Raw genomic sequence first — 20,700 nt, forward strand, 5'->3', positions numbered from 1 at the left:
TGCTTCTGAATTTGCTCACTGCGGGAGCTATAGTGCCAGATAAGTCATGTTTTGTCTGTCACCCTGGAACCAGTCACACCCTGATTCTCTTAAAGAGACACATCTATTGACCTACAATAGAGACAAAGGATTCCTCGGGACTTCATATCCTTCTACACAAACTGTGCATGTGGAAAGACCTGTCATGGACCTCCAGCTGACCTTCTCTGTCTTCTTCCTACTCCGGGGTCATCCCTGGTCGCACATTCTCACATTCCGATCCCTCTCCTCCCACCCGGCTTGTGGATGACCATCGTGCATTCACCGTCCGGAGGCTCCTGGATATGCATCACCCTAGCAGAAGCCTTCAGTATCTGGCAGACTGGGAGGTTTATGGCCCAGAGGAGCAGTCCTGGGTCCCTCGCTACTTCACCCTGGACGCTCAGAGCAACCCCCTGTCCTGCTCCAACTAAGAGAAACAATTCACTCATATCCTGGCCATACTTAAAGACTGTATAATTTTACTCTTCTGATTATTGGAGACTTTGTATCTGTGCATTTTAGCTAAAAGGTCAGACAGGAAGTCTTTTACTCGTGGTCACGTTGGCAGGGATGGACACCCAGGACACATTTAACTTTTCCTTCAGTGAAACAGCGGCAGATGAAATCCAATTTTCTCTCTTCAGTCCCTCTAGGCCGTGTTACTGCCGCAGAGCTACAATACAGAGGTGTGTGACACATTTTCATCTTCATTCAACGTAACCTCGATGACTCTGATTTAATTTGCTTAGTTACATCCTCCCAGCCCGGCCTCCATTGTTCCTCCTGATGTGTCAGGGCGACATCCTCGACGGAAGACGCTGTCACCGTCAAAGCTCGGTGCCCCGGTGGGTCGAGACCCCGCGAGCGCCGCACCTCATTGTCTCTCCTCACCTTTGTGTCTTTATGAACTGTCACATTGGCTGGTCGTTCAGACGTGACCCGCGTCGCCTTGTTGAGGGAAACGCGGCTCCCGCAGGAAGTCGAGAGAGAGAATAAAAAAAAAAAGGCAGGGGAAGCATAGCAAACAAGGAGGGGTGAGCGCCTGTGAACTGAACTGCAGCTGGTGGCTTTAAAAAGAAAAAACGTCATGAGATCCAGAGTCTCTCACACACATTTCGTGTTGAATTGCCAAAAACCAAAAACACACATTTAGCTCCTGTGGATCCAAAGCCCAAATTTCGACATCCACTAGACCACTGACTATTCTTGGCCACATACACACACAGATATTTTCATATTTACCTCTTAAAATATTAGTTTTTGGTAAGTTTTTCTTTAGTTGGTCACATGCCGAAGTCGAAATGTGGTATTCAGGGCCAAATGTACTTGAAAGCAACACAGATGTGGACGAGGTGGATACACAGATGTGTTCACACAGTTGTTAATGTGTACAGTCAGTCTAACTGGACCCTAACGGGCAGATAGCAAAACGTACATCAGGTGTAACCTCACATTTCACAAGAAATGCATAATAATTATTTACCATAAAATTCAATCCCTTCCTATCACGAGCCTGTTTCTAGATTTAGCTTTTCAAATTTCTCCGTGACTTCTGGCACACAGAACGTTAATGTCCAGACTTGAGATGTTCTACCAGAGACCTAAACAAAGACTCTTCATCTCCGTATAAAACTGCTGGTAAAATGTGATTATAAAAGCTGCATTCCTCTCCATCCAAAACTGAAAACTTAACTTGACAACTACAGCACAAACTAGGCCAAACACAACAGTCACTTTAGCTTTTCACTGAAGTCAATTTTGTCCTGAGCGTTCTTGTTTTCAGGATCCGTACTGGGGCCTCGCTCGTCACACCCATCAACTCTGATATGCTGACAATCCCCTCATTAATTTGAACGGTGCAGCCGGGTTTGCAACACGAGAACCCTTCAGCCATTTCCCTAATGGTCTGCGAGCCGGCCGACCCGGGCGCAGCCGAGCGCTTGCCTCCGCGGTGGAGCCGGGGTGGCTTTGGAGGTCCTTTCAGTGCGAGCTGAGCAGCCATGATGGCTAACCACCACACCAGAGGCCCCTTTGTTTTCCTCTTTTCTCACCCCAACACTTTACAAACAGCTAAGCCTGTCACAGTCCGACATCAAGGTTCAGTGGCCTGTCAACATTTACCAGCAGATAAAGACAAAGAGGGGAGAATTCTCAGCCCTGGAGAGCACATCGCTCCGTCTGCAGAGTGTGTGTGTTCGAGAGAGAAAGTGTGTGTGAGAAGATCCAGAGCGGGTACTTATGTGTCTTTTCTCAGTGACAGCAACCAAACAGAAAACACTCATGCGGGGAAGAACACAGCGCGAGTACATTAGAGCCCCCCCGTCGCCTCCCTCCTCGTGCCTGCCCGTCGATGAAAAGTGACGATGGAAAGCTCTGACAAATAGGACCGGATCCCGCCTCCCCTGGGCTCAACCCGAGCTGCATCTCGTTCTTCGGCCCGTGGGCCTTTCGCTCTGGTTAGAGGAGAAGAGGGCCATCGCAAGCTTCGCTGGCTCAGATGTGTTTGAGAAGAGAAGCTGGGGCAAAGATTTGGGATTCGGTTCCGCGGTGCCCGTCGAGGACGCCCCGACTAATAAACGACGAGGGGATTTGACAGCCCAAAACAAGCCGCTGCTCTTTGAAACAGCCGGAGTGTGAGGACACAGCACTGAGGGGGATTTTCATTTATTTCCAGCTAATGATCCACCTACAAGAAAATATATTTTTTTTTGCTTTCACTGTTTGCAGGGAAATTTGTTTGCTAATTGGGCCACAGATGACGAAGAGATCTACAAAGTTTCTCTGAAGTTTGTCAAGAAAAATACAAATATCTGCTTCCAACAGCGCACTTCACACCACCGCCCCGCTGGCAAGGTTCAAAGAGTAATTCAAGGGGAACAGGTCATAATTAGGTTGCACTGAATCAAGGTTGAATCCACATATTAAAATGTGACACTCCATTGATCACTATAAGGGAAATTCTTCTCAGAGGTCAGACCTTGCTTGAGCGCACGTGTGAAGACAAAAGACTTATGTCCAGATCATAGAAAAATATATGTCAAGTGTTCAAATAACAACAATAATGAACTCTGAGTCCACTTCCTCTGTTTCTACATGCACTGACTCCACCTGAAAGCGGAGAGGGGAAAGGGAGCAGCAGGGCTGCTGGGTAATGTGGTCTTAAATCAAGGAAACACAAACCCTATTTGCTCACATATTACGATGGATTTCACAATGAATTATCCTGATTTTTTTTGTACAGGCGGCCTTATATGCCATGGTGTTTTCTACATTCTACATGACAATTGTAGGAAACAATAATTTCCTTCATTTTTTAAGTAATTTGTTTAGTAGTTATTACTTAACGTGCCTGAAACCTGCATCATTCCAGCATAAACTACGGCTTATTATCAATTTAAGGAGAGCATTCTGTTTCCCACATCATCGAATGTCACAGTGAAACTGTTCACACACTTACCGTACTTGGCAGAGGCAAGGCGAGGCGCAGGTCACATGATCTAAACAGTCATCTTCTGGTTTCCACAGATGTGTCACCTGTCGGCGCAATTACGGTCGTCCACCGGCCAGACGATCCGCCCTGACTGCACAAGACAAAAAGGCATCCGTCACCACCGGTTTGCCGCGGTGTCACGGTCGCTTCGATGTCACAGAGCCGACGTGACTGAGGCCTGGTTCTTCTCCCCCTGCAGCGAGGAAAAAGACAGGGAAGAAGACAGAGGATATGAGGGGCCGTTAATTATTGACTCACATATGCAGGTTGATCCCACTGATGCTAAAACAACACGCCAGGTTTTTTTCTGGGAGAGTGACACCAAAATCATGCACGTCCACTTCAGGCTGAGCCTTGTGATACAGGCTTCATGCTAAATGCATTTTAAATGCCTGTGTGGTTGTGTTTCGTCTAGGAGGTCAGCACGATTTCAGTAACCTTATTGTGTATAGATGTGTATGTGTATTATTATCAGCCACATTATCCACAAAATTATCCCGAAAATTCAGTCAACATGCTTCTTTGTAAAGGGCCTCGAGCTCAAAGTTAGTCTGTGATGATCGTCTAAAAGCAACTTCGAGAGCATTTGGGTAATACAGCTTAAAAAACAGCCACTGTTATAACATCAGTTGTGTCTGCCTTCAAAAGTCTACAAATATATCTGCCATATAAAAGCCATTTCACTCACACGGTCACACTGTCGGCAGCATAATTTAGTGTAGGAGATTGAGTGTATCCTCGCCAGCCGCTGTCTGAGCAGCTCAGTCAGCTGAACTCTGCTGGAATGTGATGGAGGAACCAGGTTGGGTTTCATGAGCAGGTGTCTGTTGTTTTTCTCCCTCGTGTTTCTCACACTGTTTCACCACCTGTTCTCATCTCCACTCCTTCCCAGGTTTTTTTTTTTTTTCTTCCCTCTCCCAGCTAAGAGCTCGGAAAACACGGTGTGCACACATTTACCTCTGAATATTACTGTATGAGGGGAAGAAATGATCAAACAACATGAAACCAGTGAAGGAGACGGAGGAAGAGATCATTTCTACATGAGAAAACTGAAGCATAAATTATTTTACACCTCCATTAAGGATTTATCAGACCAATACAAACTACTTGTCTAATTTCTTGCACAGTCTTTTTCTCAGTATAGGCCCTGGACTATTTGTTGAACAGCAACATACAGAGAAAGACAGGACACAGGGGGATGGAGATGGAGGTGTAACATGCACCGGTCTCGGGGGACGTTGTGGCTATGTACCTTAACCATTCTGCTACTGAACTGAAATGAATCAAAGTGCCAAACGTTAATCTGATTCATTTGTGATTTTGCCGTATTGTGATTTACTTCATATATATTCATGTATTTCAGTATGTTTGTCTTGCAGTTACTCGGGCCCTGTAGGATGCCTCTGATTTTCAAACTTTAAGTCCATATCCTTGTCTGATGAGCCATAATGGGGTCTGATCACCTTACCTAACAAAAGCACAACACTGTGATTCTCCACAAACAAAGCCCCCTACATCATAATAGGGTAAATGTTACAAATATTGGAATATTAGTTTCAATATCATCCATTATTGCCAAGCTCTAGGGGAGAGAGGACAATTCTTATATGTCTCAGAGAAACAGTGTGTGAGGTTATGACAGAAGGACGCTGAGGGGTGGGAGTGGGGTGAGGGTGGGAGATGGAAAGAAAAAAAAAACATTTGTGATTGTCGGCGTGTCCGCCAGTGTTCTCCCTCTTTGCTCCGACACACTTTTCCATGTTGCGGGCGCGGCGTTACACTTGTCAATGTATTTGTTCAAGCGACTCGGCCGCCGGTCCCCGTGAGGGCTGTGCACCGCTGCCTCCTCTCTCCCCCATGTCTCTTTTTTAAAAAGCTGTGGCTCTTGCTTGAATGCTCTCTGTGTCCATGCCCAGTGCCCTAATCCAGGGCCTGCTCTTCCTCTAAGCAGGGAGTTAACTTAATCCCTCTCATTTAGGCAGCTGCACTGCCGGGGAACTATGGGAAAAAAAAAAAAAAAAAAGTTATAACTCTGTGACAGACACTTTCAGCTGTTGTGACGGCACCTCCCCGACTCAGCTGCCTTAACATGCAACTCTCACTCTCGGCCCGGTATTTTAATTTAGCTGTGAATAATGCATGGAGGGCGGCGAGCATGGAAAGCATAGAGGGAGGTATGCATGGCTGGGATGATAGCTGTGTAAAACACTGCCTGGCATCTATGCGCTGAATGAACCACCTACCAACAGTAAATATGAAGTGCATGCAAATGGTCAATCCCAAAGACCCTGACAGACGTGAGAGAGTTTCACTGGAGGGGTTCAGACATTTATGCACGACATTTGGCGTGCATAAGGATGCACACTGTTACGGCCCTGTGTTGGCCTTTCAGGGAGCTGTGTTGCTGCTGTTCTCTTTTGCTGTGTGTGTGCAGGTGATTGCTGGGCGGAGCTGAACTTGCACTCATGCAGCACACCTGAGTTGGCAAGATTGGAGAAGGCTTATAAGGGCCCAGCAGGCTTGCCTCGCTCTCTCTCCTCCTGGCCTTTTAGACAGCAGTTGTGCTCTGTTGTTTGCTGCAGCCATGACTGGGCATTTGTCCTGGACATGGCTGGCCTGCTAACTGTTGGTATCAACTACCTATTCTTCCTAAATAAAAATGGTGAATTGTTGAGATTGTGTGTGGCCTCCCCACTTTGTCACTTTTGTGAGCCAGTTGTGACAAAATGGGGGCTCGTCCGGGATTTGTTTGGTAAGTTTGGCAGTGTGGATTTAAGCTTGGTATGCTTTGTTTCTCAGCTTGTATTACTGGTGTCTTCTCTAACTTCACTAGTAAGGTTTTGGGGTGGCCTAGAGTGAGTTAGAGGTTGGTATTGTCTCACATTAGAACTTTGAGTGGTTGATTGTAGCTGAGTGTTAGTTTGGGGAGGCCTCATGTTTGTTGTAGGTTAGTTATTGGTTAAATTTGAGCTCAGTTGCCTGTATTTGAAGGGTTTTGTTAATTTGATTTGTTTGTTTTTGAGTCAATAGTTGGTCAGGGGGTTTTTGGTGCTGTTTTCTGTCGTTGGAAGACAGTTGTGGAAATTAGTGGGCCATGTTGACAGTCATTGGCTGGGGGGAGTAAATTTGATCTACTCAAAGGCTACTGGCAGGTCCCCTTAACACCTAGAGCACAGGAAATCTCTGCCTTCATTACTCCATCAGGGTTGTATTCCTACACAGTCATGGGTTTTGGTTTGCGTAATGCTCCTGCCACCTTTCAAAGATTAATGAATTTAGTTGTTAGTGGGCTTACTGGTTGTGCTGTGTACTTGGACGATGTTGTGGTATACAGTGACACTTGGGAAGAGCATGTTACTCGTATTCATGCCTTGTTTGAACGTTTGGCTCAGGGAAATTTGACCATTAACCTAGCGAAATGTGAGTTTGCCAAAGCTACAGTAACATATCTGGGCAAGGTGGTGGGTCAAGGACTTGTGCGGCCAGTGACTGCTAAAGTGGTAGCTATTAAGGCATTCCCTGTACCTACAACAAAAAAGGAGCTCATGAGGTTCTTGGGCCTTGTTGGTTACTACCGTGGCTTTTGCCGTAACTTTTCCTCTGTTGTGGCCCCTCTCACTGACCTGTTGAAGGCCAAAGCTAAATTTGTTTGGTCTCAGCAGTGTCAGCAAGCCTTTTGCCATGTGAAAAGTCTGCTGTGTTCTGCTCCAGTTCTTTTAGCTCCCAAGATGGATCACGCTTTCAAACTGCATGTAGATGCCAGCCATATTGGGGCTGGGGCCGTTCTTTTGCAAACTGATGACCAAGGTATCGACCATCCAGTTAGCTTCTTTTCTAAGAAGTTTAACTCCTACCAGGTAAACTACTCAGTGGTAGAGAAAGAGGCTCTGGCATTAATTCTGGCTCTTCAGCATTTTCATGTATATTTAGATTCTGGAATGCCCCTTACTGTATTTACAGATCACAACCCACTGACATTTTTAAACTCCTTACAGAATCCAAACCAAAGGCTCATGCGATGGGCCCTGTTTTTGCAGCCTTATAATTTAGATATTCGTCACATTAAGGGAAAAGATAATGTGATGGCTGATGCTTTGTCCAGGGCACCAGTGTAACTTCAAGTAATATTGTTCAATTGACTTTTGTGTTGTCCATTGTGGTCTCTGTCTCCTTCTTCCCCTTAAATTGCTCCTAGGCGCCAAGGTTGCTGAGGTGGGAGGATGCAGTGGCTGTGAAGGTGCCACAAGGTCAAGCTGTGAACTGGTGAGCCGTTCAGGGCCAAGGCTGTATTTTGGTTGTGTGTTTGCACACTTATTGGGAATCTGATGTATTTTCTGTGATGTGTTTTAATAGTGGTACCTTCCTGAGAGAGCTAATGGTCCAGGGTCGAGAGTCCTCGCTAAGGGGGGGGAGTGTTACGGCCCTGTGTTGGCCTTTCAGGGAGCTGTGTTGCTGCTGTTCTCTTTTGCTGTGTGTGTGCAGGTGATTGCTGGGCGGAGCTGAACTTGCACTCATGCAGCACACCTGAGTTGGCAAGATTGGAGAAGGCTTATAAGGGCCCAGCAGGCTTGCCTCGCTCTCTCTCCTCCTGGCCTTTTAGACAGCAGTTGTGCTCTGTTGTTTGCTGCAGCCATGACTGGGCATTTGTCCTGGACATGGCTGGCCTGCTAACTGTTGGTATCAACTACCTATTCTTCCTAAATAAAAATGGTGAATTGTTGAGATTGTGTGTGGCCTCCCCACTTTGTCACTTTTGTGAGCCAGTTGTGACAACACGTACGAGCCGCCGGGTGATGTTTAAATTCAACAAGAACTATATCACATCCATGACAAGCCCGCGTAAGAAAATGGCCATTTAGATCCAGGTTGCAGAACTTTGTTTTCCTCTAATACTATAACACTCAAAAAGAAAGTAAAGGTTGAAAAAAAAAAAGACTACACAGCTGACATCGAGTCTAAGAGCAAGAGGGAAGCTCACAAGGGACTCAGGTGTTACTCAGCAGGTGAGGACCCTCCATTCAGAACCTGCAAAATACAAGCAAATAAAAAAGACCACAGGGACAGAGGGGTCGGCTCTCTTTCTCTCTCTCTCTCTCTCTCTATATATATATATATATATATATACATGTGTATATGTATATATTTTAAGCCTCATAAAAGCCTCACACAGTGACAGTTCAGATGTTTTCTTGTGCTTTAAGCTTTGCAGGAGGCAGAACGTGAAAACTTTTTCTCTTCCCTATGAAACAACTTCACACCTCTGCGCTTCACTTTGCAGAAATTCTCATTACAGTGGCCAGCGGAGGTCAGACAACACAATTTACAATTTCTGCAAACATCTGAGCTACTTATCCGTGAAATTTCGAACCTCACAAAGCATTTCAAAGGGCGTCGACAGTGGTCAGCACGACTCGCTGCCTCCTTTATCCTTCGCCCACATCTGGCACTTCCAGCCTGCTGAACTTTTGTAATGGGCCTCGATTAGAGCGCAGGACGGATAAGGTAATAAGCCCTGGAACCTTGTCAAGAGAGAGGTCAGATCAGAAGACAAATAAATAGGAAATTGCTCCCTGTGAGCCTTCTCACCGCCACCCTTTGCTTGTTACCTTGAGCACTAAAAAGGTATTTATCTGACTCCCTCTCTGCTGTTTAAACAGGCGTTGACACTGCTATGCGGGGCTTAATTGCGCTTCGGTCTCAGGAGTTCACTTGGTGAAGTGCAGGTGCGGCGTCCAAGAAAAATAATTGAACAAACAATTATAATGTGCGTTCCCACACTGCCGCTTAGAGAAAGAGCAGTTACCGGCTTTTGTGCTGTTTAGCTTCCCTCCACACCAAAATATATCACTATAGGAGTGTTGAAATGCTCCAAAGATCTATGGTGGACTTGTGTATATTCTGGCACCGAGTATCTTGACAGTACCGTCCCTCCGCCCTGGGAAAGAATCTGCACCGTCCCTGTAAACATGCGAGACGTTCACAGCCTCTCCTGGTGTCTTTCCGTCCACAAAAACAAAGGCAGAGTTCTTGTCTGCTGCACCTCGCTCACCGTCGCTGACAGGAAACAAACGCCACCTCAGGACATCAACACATCTCAGACCTAAGTGCCTCGTCGGTGGAAAAGATCCCGAACCCAAACACGCAGAAGAGACCCGACCGGCCCTTCGAGGTGCTCGTCACTCCTCGTGGCCCTTTGTTTTCAGCTCGTCCCATTGTTCCTCAGACGGGGAAATGTTTTTGTGAGATGACAAACGGATTATTTTTTCAGGGTGGCTTCAGCGGGAAGTGGTGGAAAATGTTGAGCCTTAAGAAAACATGGCAAAGTCACAGCTGAAGTGGATCATTCTAGTCAAAATTATGCAAGTTTCTGGTCATTTGTACATTACAACAACTTCAAACACGGAAACAGAATATTAAGATTTGGGCCCATATTTGTTAGATACACTATGGGGATGTAGCGATTGGGGTGTTTCTAGCCTGGGAGGTGCTAACAGGCTCTGACTGAATGTTCTTTTCATATAGGTTGTAATATCACAGGCCAGCTTTTTCAACATGTCAACTAACTGTAGCCTTATATTTAATGTGTATATATATATATGAGAGCCGTATCAATCTTCTCATCTAACTCTGACAAAAATTCTACAGGAATATTTCCCAAAATATGGAGCTTTTGCTTTGAGCATCACAAACTTTGGAAACTAAGTTAAAGCTAAAGACCTTTGAGGTCAAACTTTAGTCTCCAGTTGCAGCCAGGTTGAGATTTTCTCAAACACTTTCTAAAGAAACTCTTCTGTCTTCCTTGCATTTCCCCAAAGCTTCTAACAAAATCATACTGGAACTAAAACTTTTAAACTACTTCACTTTGTTTCCATTGTGGAAACTTGTTTGCAGAAACTAAAAAGACAAAACACACTTTTAAACATTTCTGAGGATACCAGCTCTCTAGAGGCCTTAACTTACGAAGGAAACATTTTAGACGGCACAGTTTTGTTTTGTTTTTTTGCCACGTTTCGAGGAAAGAACACCAGGTTATGTGTTCAGATCGTTTTGGAAGCGAAAACCTTCAAATGAATCTTCAAGTTTGCGTTTGCTCGATCAATCTGATTTCTACTACAACGGCCTCCCTGAGGAATTATTCTTCCATGCAGGAGGACTTCAGTTATGGCTGTTTTGCTTTTTCAGCTCTTCGTCTTCCTCTCCTCCTCTAGCTCCCCTTTCGCCGTTCTTCCAGAGATGCGTAGTTGTTGGCAGTGCTTATGTAATAACAGATGGAAGCTAGAAATTAACACGTCTTGCCTCTCTCGTTATTCTCCTCTCTCCATTTATTTTTAATGCTGCGAGCACGAGCGTCTCTCTCGTTCTCTCTCTCTCTCTGTCTTTCGTTGTGTGTGTGTGTGTTTATACATGTGTGTGTGTGCATGACCCCGGCAGGCCAGCAGCACCTGTCAGGAGTGTATCCACCGTGGTTGCGTGCCTAATTAGCACACAAGGAATTTGGTGGCACGAAGCGCGCAGCATCGGTGGGAAGAAAAGAGTGTGGGGTGCAATTAGGATTTGTTGGCATGTACAGAACACACAGCGAAGAATCAAACGAGGAGGAGGAGGAGGAGGAAGAGGAGGAGAGGTTGGGTTGTGTTGGTGTGGGAGTAGAGGGTTGCATGTGTGGCCTGATACTACTCCACTACTTTTTTCTTCACTTGAAAAGATGAGATGAGAGGGAAGATTCTGAATGTTGAAAACAAACCAAAACTGCCTTCAAATTGTCTCCGGCTCCGAATTGTAGTCGTGAAATATCAGAACCTTGTCTCCTGAGACATCACAGAATCACAACAGAGTGAAATCCAAATCGCTTTGCTCTGCAGATGAAAAATCTTACGCAAAGACCTGAAGCTGACCACAATCCCACTGTTTCAGTCACTGAAAAGCCACCGTGCCATCTGAAAAAACACCACAATGTACAAATACTCGAGTGCAAGAGAAAACCCTGCATTCAAAGTCCAGCTTAAGCACTTCAAGTATCAAAGGTACTGATAGTTAACACAGATGCATTGATGTGTAAGCACCATTTTCCTGTTCCTGTACCTGAGTAAATGTACTGAGTTACTTTCCACCACTGCTTAGAACCACGACAACATTTCCCTCTGTTGTGACTCGGCCAAGAAATACTGCTACCTCAGGTAGAGTTAGGCAGGGGGGTCTCTCGTTAGCCTGTGAGGTCAAAGGTCACATGACAGTGCAGTTAGCCTCACATTCTGATGCTCTACAGCAGTAAATGTTATATTGCTGTTGGCGACGTGACAGGAATCGTGCGGATCTGACCCTGCACTTCAGTTTCTGCCACTACTCACAAAAAGAAAAGTTTAAGAGATTTTTTTGCTGGATGAGAAGGAAGTGGTAAAAAAACAGATAAAGAATTTATAGGTGGCATCTTTTATTTTCAAGCTGATGCCTGATTCCAAGAATTGTGATGGACTTTGTTCAGGCATTGATTGGTCATTACAGCGCCATCAAAGTACAAACATCTGAGCGCCGGAGGAAGAGGAAAAAGAGAAGGAAAACGGCTGCTGGAAGCGATTGTGACGAGGTTTAACTTTGTGTCTACCACATGATTTATTTATCGCCGCGACGGCCGTTTTCACGGCTAGATTGGGGGCGACGGAGGGGGGGCTGCTGGGAAGTTAAAAAGAGTAGAGGGAGCTACAAGGAGCAGACGTGACCTCAGTTTGATGACAGGGAATCAAAAAGATCACGATAGCTCTTGTGCCCACAACACTGAAAGGGAACAAATGGCTCTTTAATATTTCCATGCATAGCCTAAGAAAGAAAATCATGAGAACGGTGATGAATAAAACAAAAAGAAGCAACAAGAAAGGGCTGCAGCGGTGGCGTCTTTGTGAGGCAGAGAGGAAATATGCACCATGTCAAAAGCCATCGTCTTTTTATCTAATGGGTGCGGCGGCTGTAATGCATCCATGTGGCCCTCACTTTAATAATTGAACAGACATCGGGGCGGCACCTGCTGGGAGCCCAAATCATCGCTGCAGCTTTGAACAAACCACTGTGACATTACGGCATCAGGCATGGCAACGCAACGGCGAAAAATACAGACAGAGGGGAAGAGGAAAAGGGGGGAGGAAAGAAAAAAAAAAGGATGCATTCGAGGCGGTGAACATGGCCCGGGGCTACAGAGTAATGAGCACATCTCCATGGAGGCTTCCACAGATTCACTATTTGAAAATTGTTTCTTGTCTTAATAAATCCTAAATGTGTAATTTACTTGTGAAAGAGGAACAACAAAGCCGCTGACATTCCCCTCTCCCTCTCTTTTCCTCTGTAAAATGACAGACATCACACCGACCGAGGCGTGTCGACGTTTCCTCAGGTGTAGACGCGGCACCCTCAGATCTCCTCAACTCCCCCCCTCCCTCCCTCCCTCCCCCCCCTCCCTCCCCCCACCCACCCCTTCCTCTCTGTTCCTCAAATTGCAAAGTCATTGAAATTCTTGGTCTGCTTTTGCAGGAATTATAAAACCTTCTGAATCAATTACAACATCAATCGGGCTGAAATCTGCGGCCGATGAATATGTATAAAAGTACACACGCATCCGGCTAATTAAACAAGGCCGTCAGAAATCACTTCAGACAGGTCGGGCAAACGCACAGCGAGCATACATTAACCAGCAGGAAGTTCAGACTAAGAGACAGCTGATGCAGGGACTGAATGCTGAATACATGTATATGTAGATTCTGTCTACTCAAAACAAGTTTTAACCTTTTCTTTTCTTTTTTTTTTTTTTACTAGTGCCACAAAGAAATTAGCCTCAAAATGCTGTGTGATGATTTTATGATCCAAAACCAAAGCTGCAGACTCTCTGCAGGATTAGAGGCCAACACTTCCTCCTCTTTTCTCCTTCTTTTTTGTTTTGCACTCTGCCAACAGTGCTCGAGTTGATCATTAGGTTCAACATTAGCTCCACTCTTTCATGCCTAAGGGGCTAAAGCACTGAGATTTCTTTACGTTCCCCATTAGGAACAATTGTAAAGAGAAAATTAAGCTCCCATTTATTCGCCGCACAACTTTACAACCAGAATCCGGAGTCTTCAAGCTCGGCAGACAACTCAAACAACAGGGTCGCACTCTGGCTCGATCAGGTGTGACAGTCTCGTTCTATTAGTTGGTGTCAAGAGTCAGTCAACGAAAAACCCAAAAGCAAAGCTGCCTTAAGTAGTGAAAAATAAAACGCCTGCATCTTCTGTTACAGAAGAATCTCAGAAACATCAAACACTGATCAGAGCAAACACTTTTCCTCCAAGTGCATCTTCTTCTTCCTGAGTTAGATTTCTACAACATGACAACAGTTCTCATCCAGCAGGACTCCACTCCTGACTCACTGATTTCTCACCCAGCCGTTCAGATTTCTGGACTTTCACCACCTTAAACCATAAAACATTTCTGCTGGATCACTGGTTACTTTCCTCATCTGTTCTGACTACAGGCCACACTTGCTACACATTTTATAGAGGAATACACGGTGCATCAAGTGGATTCTTATTCTACTCTAAACATTTTTGGTCACTACCCCGAACACAGCTCAGGTTAAAACCATCGACTAAAACCGGATATGGAGTAAGAATTTCCTAATGTTACTGATCGCTCACCTTCATCTAACTGTAGCTGCCACTAACAGAGCTTGATTAAAAGGTCAAAACATGAATCGAAACTTCTCTCTGTTATAGCTGTGTTTCCATATAAGCATGTTGCCTTATGTACTTTATTCTTATTTTCCTGCTGGATGAAAGCCTCAGCTAAATGCCTGAAAATGTACAAATTCCCCCTGAACAACAATCACGTTGGATAAAAATCATCTTGCCTCGACTCTCCCCCATCTCCGTTTCACTTGACACAAAGTTACCCGAGCGTCTCCACAGTGGAGGAGTTTTGTGATTTGAATATTTTATTTCTGTGTTCTGCTCCACGGCCAGTTGTCTCCAGGCCGTTGCTGTCTCTGCCCATGTCTCCCGTCCTGAGATGTGCTGCTCACAGAGCTGAGGGAAAGAGAGGGAAAAGAAGAGACCAGCCAAGAGGCCCCGGGGCCACAGCCCTCTCTGGACCCTCAACCTCGGGTCACCGAGCACCTCGGGGTCAGCCGATCCCGCACAGCCTCCTCGTAGGGTAATCGCCCGGCTACCGGATCGAGGAGGAGGAGTGGGGAGGAAGGAGGGAGGAGGAGGAGGCTCCCCCCCAGTGTCTTGTGTAATCAACATTTAGAGAACAGCTGGGAGGAGGAGGAGTGTGTGTTTGTTGCGTACATGAGTTTTCTCACATTCAGATATATTTGATCTGTCGTGTGCGTGTGTTTTTGTTTTGCGTGTGCTCATGTAAACGGCTACCACAAGCTCATATCTAAGCTTGTGAGCGATATGACTGTGTGTGTGTGTGTGTGTGTGTGTGGTTGGTGTGTATCCCCCGCTGGCCCTCAGAGCTCAGAGCGGGTTCAGTGTCGGGGTCTTTGCCTGCAAATAAAACTCCTCCTCTGGGCGCCAACATGCTCGTCTTTGGGTAGAACTGTCAGAGTGAGGAATTTCAGATCTGCAGGAGAAGAAACGCTCAAGACGGACGGCGATATTTAGAGTTTTCAAAGTATCAGAGCAACTGAGAATTACACATTAAGCAAAGTAGCCAGTTGCTAAGTAAAGTAAGTCCAAAACTTTGCACCTCCTACGAAACTGGACCCGTGGAACCAGAACCAAACAGGCAATAATCTGACTATAATTACACCCGAACAGACCCACACAGGCAGAGAACACCAACAATGGTAATCCAACAATTTACAACAAGCTGCAGTCAAGCAGAGGAGCAACACACGCCACTTTTCCTGCACTTCACAGTCAAAAAACGAATGCTGCTGAGATGAACACGCACCACCTGACAGGAGCCAACCCACAGACAGAGCCACTGACACACAGACCCGAGACCTGCGGCAAGAGAACTGAAGCCTTTCAGACCTGATCACACTGAATATTAAGCGCATATAATGTTAACGAGTCCAGATTTGCAATACAGAGTTAAACATGACTGCAGAGTGTTACAACACTTCCAAGGAGCACCTGACAACTGAGAGCTGACTGTTCTTATTTTGTTTCTTCCCCTGAAATAAAAATGAAGAAGGAGCCAGTTAACATTTTGCCATATGCATTGTTTGTTTTGGATCTATAAATACCATAATCGCCTCGGGTACAGTGCTAATGCAACAGATAGCTCTGTGTCGCACAACATTTGAATGGACCATCTGACTAATTACAGCAGCGTACGATGGAACCGGGCTCCAGAGAACCTGTGAAGACCCTGAACGTGGCCTTCCGGTCAGGAAGAGGAAGCAGCCTCATTGTTGCTGCCAGAAATAATAATTTCAATAATTTTCTATAATTTCCAGCATCTAAACAGAGCAAACCAAGTCAGGAAACAAAGCAGGGGCCCGCCAAGCTCCGCCTCCGCCACCCCCAGAAAACACACACACACACACACACATACGTAGAGGCCTATGAGAGCCTCCCCATGGAAAGCGGCTGCCATCTAAAAACAGCCTCTGCAGCTGGCGGCCGCAGCGAGAGCCGTGCTTTCAGCGCTCGCACCCACAGTCACAGTTTACTCCTGCTAAATGTATGGAATCAGGCTCTCGCTAAAAACTACAATTACAGGTGATATACAGATTGAAATCATAGGGGCCGCTTTTTTTGTTGAGGAAAATTGTCCTAATGAGCGGTTTTGCGATTCACGGGGTGGAAGGGAGGGAAGGATTGGTGCTGGTGTTGGAGGAGACTGTGAAAGTCTTTTCTCTTGTAGCGTGTGTGTATGTGTGCGCCTGTGTGTGTGTGTTGGGGAGGTGTTGGAGGGGCATAAACAGCTGCACCTGCTGCTGCGGCGCGCACTGCCACAGTTAATGATATCGGATGATATCATTAGGCAAAGTGCTCATAAACAGATGTTGGAGGCGCTGCCTAACAGTGTCAGCTGAGCCGGTTTGCATTTCTGCGAACGTATTATTTATATAGGGCATTTAAGTTTGTTATGTTAATAACCCCTCTGTTAGCATGCAGGATGTGGCACAGGAAGAATACAGAGATGAAGCCCGTGTGGGGAGGGAGGTGGGGTGTGTGTGTGTGTGGGGGGGGGGGGGGGCAGAGAGTTAAACTGCACCTCAGAGGCTCGGTGGCTGATCAGAGGTGTGAGGACCTGACAGGAGATCAGTTCAGATGAATCTAACCCAAGATACACCTGCATTCTGGTCTAGATCATAAAATGATCCCACGGTCTTCATCAGACATCATTCTACTCCGAAAATCCTGATTCGACCCAGAAACGGTCATAATCTCAATTCTATGTTCAGGTCTTTGGTGGGAAACCCAAGGAGTCCTCTTCAAGACCAGAATCTAAATGTGGGGCTAATTCAGTGCTGCTACTACTGAACCTGCAGGAGCTTCAAACCCTTCACATAATATATGTGAGATGTGTACACAACTCCACAGAGACCGAACATGACAAACCAAAGCAGGACAGGGGGAGAAAAGAGTCAAGTAATCACCTTACCGAGACAGCATCGGAGCGGTGGGACCTCAGGGACATTCACAGTGACAGGCAGGTTGGACATCTGGTGGAAGTGGACGTGCAGCCTCTTCTTACAGTGATGAATCTGTGAATAACAAGACAGCAGGGCGTTTGATCAGTGTATCAACATCAAAGTTTGCATTTTTAGCAGAACCTGTCCCAGTATGAACACAGTCAGTCTGGGACCATTAGTGTCTTGCTCTAGAGCTCTGAACCAGTAAACTTGGAACCGAACCTTTACAGGGAATCAAATCTCTGACCTTACACCTGACCCCGGCTCTGTTAGTGCCTCGGTCTGAGCCCCTGACCCACGCAGGGTTCATGTATTACTCTGAGGAATTGAACCTGTAACTCAGCCTCATCCCTGGCTGCTGCTTTATGCTTCAAACTACTGCATTTAAGAATCTGAAGCTTATTACTGTTAGTGCCTTTAGTTTATTTTTAGTCCAAACTAATAACTTCTTATTATGACACAATTTACTGCCAGGTTAACTTTGTATGCATTCATTACTGTAAGTACATGCACTGCTACTTGTTCTGCCAATTAATTTAACTACCTGAAACATTAAAATAATAATAATAATAATAATCCAGAGTTAACCTGCAGACCTTCACAGGTCTCAGTCACTGTGATTTTATTTTCACAAGAGAATGTGAAAACCTGCATCCATCTTGATGCTCATTGTTGTTGTTTATCACCTGGAATCAGCCTGACTGCAAAATATTTAAACTTCATCCGGTCAAACTGCATAATGAAGTGTAACCCGGCCCTAAAGCCTTTCTCTACACACGGTTAACTTATTTTTATGAGTGTGTAAATGAGCCGATACTTTCAGGGTTAATCAGACCCGGTTGTGTATGAATTCGTACTAACATGGCGCAGGTTCAGCTTTTCGTTCGCCTTTGAACCGCTTTAACCTGTTTAAAGTTACAGATTTGGGTTTGTGGGTGGATTGGGTTTGTTTTTAAGTGGCATTTTTATTGTTTTATTTAAGTGTTAGCGAAATGTTTGAAAACATGCGGCAGGCGGAAACGTCTGGCGTACCTTGCTTGTGTTTATGCTTCACCCGGAGTGGAGGACGCACCTGCGGCAGGTGACCGAGTTTAGCTCTACAAAAAACAGCAGCGGAGAAAAATATCCACGTTTAGATTCATATTTCTTCCAAAATTATTCATATTTCTTACAAAACTCTCTGATTAAAACGTGACACACCTGGGCCAAGGTGCTCAGTTGCCCAGTGGCCACGCCTCATCACACCACCACATCCTGTTTCTTCCTGTGCTCTAAACTGCAAAGGCATGTAAACAAAGACAGTACATTGTACCCATTACTGTCTCTGGATCAAAAAAATCAAAGAAAAGACACCAGTTAATTTTGTCCTGCATTTTCACTAAATTCTGATCTCATTTGCTCTCACCTGTCACCTAAAACTGCCTCAGGCTGAAAGCTATAATCAGCTGCCTTTGCTGGAAGGCTTTTATTCTGAAGGTTCCACAGCACGTGTTGAAAACATCACTTTTAACTTGTCAAGCAAAAACTTACACTTGGTGTAAAAGGTAAACAGAGGAACCCAGGCATCTCTCACTGTGCAATTTATTTCTTTTCTTTACTGACTCTGATTTTAAGTCAACGACAAATGGTAAACATTAAAAATAATGAAATAAAAATAAAAAAGACTGCATGTATTTCTCCATGCCCTGACTGCACTTTCAATTTTTTTATCTAATTGTATTTGAGTTATTTTCTTATGTAGAACAAATTCTCTTTATTCTCTGTTATTGTTTAGGTTTTCTTCTTTTAAAGCTCCAGGATGGATTTAAGTTTCATTTGACAAAACTTTAGTTTGGTGCATCCGTAACATGAAACTGTGTTTTAGCAAATTCAAGCAGAAAACAAGAGTAAAAACAAAAAACAGAAACAATAACAACAACAACAACAACAAAGCACTCCAACAGGCTCAGGCTCAGCCCACCTTGGAGGAGGAGAGCATCAAGCCTCACTTTTTAGACAGCACTCATACACGTGTTAACAGATTTATGTAAAAGGTTAACATCCTTGTGTTATTCTGCTCAGGCTCTGCCATTTTACCCCCCCCTTCCCTCCCTCCCTCCCTGGCTGGAAAAAAAGGGGGAACAGGCGCCCATTTCCCTGCCACCATTATGCTCATTTGTCCTGTCAAGAGAATGACAGGCCGGTTGACTCTTCCCCAGATACGACCATTAGGTAACGCTCTGTCATCTGACAGCGAGGCATTCTGCCGCTCCCTAAAAACCCCCTAATTATTTCCTTCGCCAGAGACAGGCGGCGGCGGGTAGGTAATTTTTAACCTTTCACGTGCACCTGGGGAACCCTCCTCCGGGGAGCCAAGGTGCCTGTGTGGCATTCAGTCATCAAAACATGACCTTTTATGGCCGTTCGGAGAGCAGTTGGCACCGGGTGCCACGCGCCGACTAATGCTAATGTTGATGACTAATTTATGCATCAGCTGCCTGCATCTGCAGCAAGTTTAGGGGAGCAACAATGTGTGATAGAGCGGTGAGATGGGAGAGGAAGGGTGAGGAGGGTTTCAGAAGGGGGGGGGCCTTCACTGCAGAGCAGAGCAGGCAGAGGTGAAAGGCATTTTGGGGGAAGGGGTGGGGCTTTTGAGACACCCGGTAGCTTGGCACGACAGGGAATTGAGGGGGCTAATTATGTTGCAGGGAATACATTCGGCGTGACCAGCGAGCCTTTTTAGAATTTGTCGAGCGCAATCTGACTAACGTGGCTGACCTTTACTTTTTTTTTTAGCCCAAATTGCGGGAGACCAGAGAGCATGCAAGATGTGTGCATATTCTATGACCTAATTGCCTTTTTTTTTTTTTTCTTGTGAGGCTAAATGCTGTCCTGCACCCCGCCCCCCCAAAAAAAAGAAAGCAGGATGTCAAAAAATCACCTTATCACATGTATTTGAAAGCTTACTGTAGATACAACAGCGCATTTACAGTATGTTCACATTCACAGACGTTACTATTCCCTGTGGGCGGAGGTGTTTTTAGCCAGCTTGCCTTTTTAAATGAGGATTTGAGGAAAATCTGAATACAGACACTAAATTTCAACACAGTCTGAGGCCTTTTCCTTCACTTCAGAAACTCTACTGCCAGGTATGTTACACATGCATGGAATTTGACATGGTGTTTTTCGTGCAAACAGAAGGCTTGGACTGACAAGTCCCATAACACACTCAGCGAAACATACTAAATAAAAAGGAAGAAAGTACTAAGGGAAGAACAATCTGTACAATCTTTCTACTCTCTGATGACCTCTGACCCCTGGTTTCTCTCCCGTCCCAGTTACAGTTTGACATGTTTTCTAATTGAAGGAACGTCAGGGGAAAAGATTGATAGGTTATAACTTTCACATCTATACGGTGAATATAAGGCCAAAGCCAGCAGACAGTTAGAATCACGCCTTAACCGTGAATCACACCTTACCCGTGGCCGATATCTCCCCACGCGTGGTCGCCATCTTGCCCAAAGTAACTTCGCGCGACAAACCGGAATGGAAGTGGTTCTCCGAGGGTCAATCCACATCCACATTCTGCACA

At 45.4% G+C, this 20,700-nt stretch overlaps 1 long non-coding RNA gene across 3 annotated transcripts in view; it reads right to left on the reverse strand.

Annotated features, from left to right (window-relative positions):
• Positions 1-18,353, reverse strand: part of LOC121178196 — a 43,276-nt gene extending 24,923 nt beyond the window's left edge. For 2 of the 3 annotated variants that reach the window (XR_005893499.1, XR_005893498.1), the window contains exons 1-3: positions 18,162-18,353; positions 17,099-17,201; positions 3,479-3,704 (exon numbers count right to left, since the gene is read on the reverse strand). This is a non-coding gene — a long non-coding RNA (uncharacterized LOC121178196). Of the gene's footprint in view, positions 1-3,478; positions 3,705-17,093; positions 17,202-18,161 lie in introns of all 3 variants that reach the window. The other variant, XR_005893500.1, reaches the window with a different exon arrangement.
• Positions 18,354-20,700: the final 2,347 nt, after the last annotated feature.

Source organism: Toxotes jaculatrix, chromosome 24, assembly GCF_017976425.1.
Source record: "Toxotes jaculatrix isolate fToxJac2 chromosome 24, fToxJac2.pri, whole genome shotgun sequence".
NCBI lineage: Eukaryota > Metazoa > Chordata > Actinopteri > Toxotidae > Toxotes > Toxotes jaculatrix.